This window comes from Pteropus vampyrus, unplaced genomic scaffold (genome assembly GCF_000151845.1).
Source record: "Pteropus vampyrus isolate Shadow unplaced genomic scaffold, Pvam_2.0 Scaffold1000005998, whole genome shotgun sequence".
Taxonomy (NCBI): domain Eukaryota; kingdom Metazoa; phylum Chordata; class Mammalia; order Chiroptera; family Pteropodidae; genus Pteropus; species Pteropus vampyrus.
In genome coordinates, this window is record NW_011920400.1 from 1 (window position 1) to 5,600 (window position 5,600).

At 45.8% G+C, this 5,600-nt stretch overlaps 1 long non-coding RNA gene across 1 annotated transcript; it reads left to right on the forward strand.

The window, feature by feature from the left end:
- The first annotated feature begins 677 nt into the window (after window positions 1–677).
- LOC105311673 lies at window positions 678–3,241 on the forward strand. Its single transcript, XR_897704.2, has 3 exons — window positions 678–931; window positions 1,445–1,604; window positions 2,479–3,241. It is a non-coding gene; the product is annotated as an uncharacterized LOC105311673 (long non-coding RNA).
- Window positions 3,242–5,600: the final 2,359 nt, after the last annotated feature.

The window sequence follows — 5,600 nt, forward strand, 5'->3', positions numbered from 1 at the left end:
CTTGTAACAATGAGCTCATACGCTAACTGCCCATTTTAGCCTGCTGTAACCCTGCTTGTTTGCGTGGCATGAAAAATAATCAATTGTATATAAGCTGAAAATTACTGTTTGGCCATCGCCCATGGGAACACCGGCTATTGTCCATGGGAACATAGGCAATCACCCATAGGAACATAACATTCTAACACAAGCTTTCTGCTTCTGTACTTCCCGCTTGCACACCTGACCAGTGGGTTGACAGGTAGTGAATAGGAGAAAGATGGACCTTTGTGTTTAAGACAGAATGAGGAATAGGATTTAGGGCTTAAAAACCTTGTATCTTGGCATTTCGAGGCTGCTCCTTTGCAAGGACAGCCGCCGGCTAATAAACTGTCTCCTGGTTAAGAGCACTCAAGTTGGGTCTGGTTATTCTGGACACAACATTTGGAGGCCCCAGCGAGATCTTCTCGTTGTGGGAAACTTGATCAGTGCACCGGGGCGTTGGACCATTTGCGGTTGGGGAGGCCTCTAGGGCACTTGCCCTAGCCCGCCGCCTGTGGTTTCTCGCTTTGCGGAGCACGATCCTGGGAGTGCTGAGGCAGTTTCTGGTAGGGGGCCCAGGGACCGTGCGGACGTCGGACGCGACAAGTAAGTCGGCGGTCGACTGAGACTGTGACGACAGTTTTCTCAGTCCTGTTCTGGTTTGTTAGTCTATGTCTGTCTTGTTTTGTTTTGCTTCGTGTGCTTTATTGTGGAACTATGGGACAATCACAGGGCAAACTAACTCCGTTACAGTGCATGCTTAACAACTTTCGTCGTAGGGCAAGGGCCTATGGTGCTTCAGTAACCCCTTTTGATTTGCAGCGCTTTTGTCAATTAGATTGGCCGACCTTCGGAGTAGGATGGCCCTCCGAGGGATCATTTAACATGCAGACTGCATTCCGGGTTCGAGGTGTGATTTATGGAAACCCTGGGCATCCTGACCAAATTCCTTATATTGATGTTTGGATTGATGTTGTTTCTGATGCCCCTAAATACTTACAGAGTTGCAGTCGTGCACCCATTACTGTAATGGCAGCCATACCCCAGGGTTTTAAGAAGCCCCCACCGGTGTTGCAGGGACCTCCCTCGGAGGATGACTGGTATCCGCCACCCTATAATGGAAATGGGGGTAGACGTCCTCCTCCGGAGGGACCGGGACCTCCTGTAACCCGGTCTAGGGGTCGTAGGCCACCTTCCCCTGATTCAACCTCCCTGAAAAGAGCCAGTATCTGTTCAAGCCCCATTGAAGGTGATTCCAGGAGGTGGCGGTGAGCCTACTGTCATCTACTCGCCATTCAGTACTAGTGATTTATATAATTGGAAATTGCAAACGCCATCCTTTTCAGAGAAACCATAAGGACTAACCTCCCTTTTAGAGTCTATTTTCTTTACCCATCAGCCCACTTGGGATGATTGCCAACAGCTCTTACAGGTCTTATTCACTACTGAAGAAAAGGAAAGAATTTTGCGGGAGGCGGCTAGAGGAGTAACAAACCCAAATGGGCAGCCTACAGCAGACTTAACCAGGGTACAGGCTGTGTTTCCGACTCAACGTCCCCAGTGGGATCCAAATACAGATCAAGGTAAGGAGGCTCTCCTAAGGTATTGCCAGTTTCTGCTGCAGGGACTCCGGGCTGCTGCACGTAGACCAATAAATCTGTCCAAGGTAAGTGAAGTAATTCAGACTAAGGACGAGTCACCTGCAGCATTCTTGGAAAGACTATTAAAGTCTTACCGCTTATATACACCTATTGACCCGGAGGACCCCAACAATAGAAGAGCCATTAATTTGGCCTTTGTTAGCCAGTCGGCCCCTGACATTAGAAAGAAGTTACAGAGATTAGAAGGTTTTAAGGGAGAAAATTTATCCAAATTATTAGAAATAGCTCAGAAGGTCTTTAATAAGGATGTCAGGGCTCTTATCTAATGAGCCCCCGAGAGCCCAAGGTAACTTTACAAGTAGGGGGCAAACCTGTGAACTTTTTAGCTGATACTGGTGCAACTTACTCAGTTTTAACAGAAACTGCTGGTCTATTATCCAAAGAAAAGACTGTAATTCAAGGAGCCACTGGGAAAGGGAAGGCATACCCATGGACACAGGCAAAAATTACTGACTTGGGAAAGGGAACCATCACGCATTCGTTTTTAGTTATGCCTGAATGTCCCTTTCCTTTGCTCGGAAGAGATTTGCTCCAGAAATTAAAAGCCACTATTTAAGCAACCAGTGGCATATCTCTCAAAGAGACTAGATCCGGTGGCTGGAGGAAGGCCTAGTTGCCTGAGAGCACTAGCTGCTACTGCTATATTGACCAAAGACGCTTTAAATTGACCTTGGGCCAAAATATTAAAATTGTGGCTCCACATGCAGTTGAAGCCATGCTGCGCAGCCCTCCTGAAAGATGGATTTCCAACGCCCGGATTACTCAGTACCAGGTACTGTTGCTTAACCCCCCACAGACCCAGTTTTTGAAAACTGCAGCCCTGAACCCTGCCACGCTGCTCCCAGATGATGACCCGCAGGCTCCATTGCATCACTGTGTTCAGCACCTTGAGCAGGTAACTGGACTACGGCCAGACTTGAAGGATGAGCCGTGGCCTAAACCGGATGCGGTATTATTTACCAATGGAAGCAGTTTTGTATCCGACGGAGTAAGGTATGCCGGGGCAGCCGTAGTAACAGTCAGGGATGTGATATAGGCACAGGCCCTAAGCCATGGGACATCGGCACAGAGGGCTGAACTTATAGCTCTAACACAAGCTTTACGGTGGGGAAAAGATAAAACTGTAAACATCTATACTGACAGTAGATATGCCTTTGCTACTGCCCACATACATGGAGCTTTATATAAGGAAAGAGGACTTTTAACATCAGGAGGCAAAGAAATTAAAAATAGGGAAGAGATCTTAGCCCTGTTAGAAGCCATTTGGCTACCAAAAAGAGTAGCCATAATTCATTGTCCTGGACACCAAAATGCAGAGACTGAGGTGGCACAAGGAAATTCCTTTGCAGATCAGATAGCAAAGGATGCTGCCAGAAAACCAGTGGGGCCCGGAGACATCTTGCCTTTAAAGCTTCCCCCAGCCTTCGAAGAAAGGCCTGAGTATACCCTGTTCGACTTGGAATTAAGTGAAAGACTGAAAAAAAAAAGAGGGAAAACAAGGATGGAGAATGCTCCCTGATAGAAGATCGCTCCTTCCTCAGGCTTTGGGAAAGACTTTAGTAGACTTAACACACCAGTCCACCCATCTAGGAGGAACCAAGTTAATTGAACTATTGAAAAGGGATTATTATGTTCCAGGACTGAAAATTTAGCCAAGGACGTGGCTAATAGGTGTGCAGTATATGCACAAGTAGACTAAGGAAGGACCTCCACGGAACAAGGAGTGAGACTCAGGGGAAAGAGACCTGGAGAGCACTGGGAGCTTGATTTTACAGAAGTTACGCCTGGAACTTTTGGATTTAAGTACCTATTAGTTTTTATTGACAGATACTCTGGATGGACTGAGGCCTATCCCACTAAGCATGAAACTGCACAAGTAGTAGCTAAGAAATTAGTATCAGAGATAGTTCTGAGATTTCGCTCGCCCTTATCATTGGGGTCTGACAATGGCCCGGCATTCATTGCCCAAACAAGTCAAATGTTAGCTAAGGTATTAGGGATTAATTGGAAATTACATTGTATTTACAGACCTCAGAGTTCAGGACAAGTAGAAAGGATGAATAGAACACTTAAGGAAACTAACTAAATTTAAGCTGGAAACTGGGGAGAATTGGGTGAGCCTTCTTCCTTTTGCTTTGTTACGGGCCCGGTGTACTCCATATATTATGGGAATTTCCCCTTATGAAATAATGTTTGGGAGACCTCCCCCTTAACTCCCTGTATTAATCTTAACTATTGGAAAAATAATACTGGATTTTGTGTGCTGGTTCATGTTATACCTCAGGTGTATATGATGAGCGGACAAGAAGGAAGACAAGCAATGGATTTGTGGGGAGGATATAACTATCCTCGGCGTAAGCGAGCAGTTCCACTGCTTGTGCCGCTCCTAGCTGGCCTAGGAGTGGCAGGATCAGCTGCAATTGGGACTGCTGCTTTGGTTACAGGGAACCAAGGTATGGCCTGGCTCACAAAGCAGATTAATGATGATTTAAGCACTCTAGAGAAATCAATTAATCATCTTGAAACATCTCTTAATTCTTTAGCTGAAGTAGTACTGCAGAATAGAAGAGGTTTAGACCTCTTATTTCTTAAGCAAGGAGGTTTGTGTGTAGCACTAGGAGAAACTTGCTGTTTTTATGTTAATCATTCTGGAATTATTAGGGATAGTTTAGCATTAATTAGACAAAGAGTAAAAGACAAAAATGAGAAGTTAAAACAAGGAAGCAACTGGTATGAATCTTGGTTTAATGGAAACTCTTGGTTAACCACGTTATTGTCGGCTATAGCAGGACCATTGATAATTCTGCTGTTATTACTGACCTTTGGGCCATGCTTGATCAAATGGGTTAAGAGTTTAATCCAATCCAATATAACTGGGGCAAAGATTTTAATTTTAGGAGCGTCAGCCCCGACCCATTGGCCAGAAATCCCGACTTCTGACTCGAAGATTGAGTCATTCTAAAGAAAACCAGTGGGGAATGTAATGGCCTGCTGAAATGTGAAAGGGTTAAAGAATAATTAAAACCTGAAACTGGACAAAGGAAGTCCATAACTTAGGCCTAGTTTCTGGAACCCCTAACCACACTCTGTTAATCATGAAACTTGTAACAATGAGCTCATACGCTAACTGCCAATTTTAGCCTGTGTAACCCTGCTTGCTTGCGTGGCATGAAAAATAATCAATTGTATATAAGCTGAAAATTACTATTTGGCCATCGCCCATGGGAACACCGGCTATTGTCCATGGGAACATAGGCAATCACCCATAGAAACATAACATTCTAACACAAGCTTTCTGCTTCTGTACTTCCCGCTTGCACACCTGACCAGTGGGTTGACAGGTAGTGAATAGGAGAAAGATGGACCTTTGTGTTTAAGACAGAATGAGGAATGGGATTTGGGGCTTAAAAACCTTGTATCTTGGCATTTCGTGGCTGCTCCTTTGCAAGGACAGCCGCCGGCTAATAAACTGTCTCCTGGTTAAGAGCACTCAAGTTGGGTCTGGTTATTCTGGACACAACATTTGGAGGCCCCAGCGAGATCTTCTCGTTGTGGGAAAATTGATCAGTGCACCGGAGCGTTGGACCATTTGCGGTTGGGGAGGCCTCTAGGGCACTTGCCCTAGCCCGCCGCCTGTGGTTTCTCGCTTTGCGGAGCACGATCCTGGGAGTGCTGAGGCAGTTTCTGGTAGGGGGCCCAGGGACCGTGCGGACGTCGGACGCGACAAGTAAGTCGGCGGTCGACTGAGACTGTGACGACAGTTTTCTCAGTCCTGTTCTGGTTTGTTAGTCTATGTCTGTCTTGTTTTGTTTTGCTTCGTGTGCTTTATTGTGGAACTATGGGACAATCACAGGGCAAACTAACTACGTTACAGTGCATGCTTAACAACCTTAAAGATTTCGTCATAGGGCAAGGTGA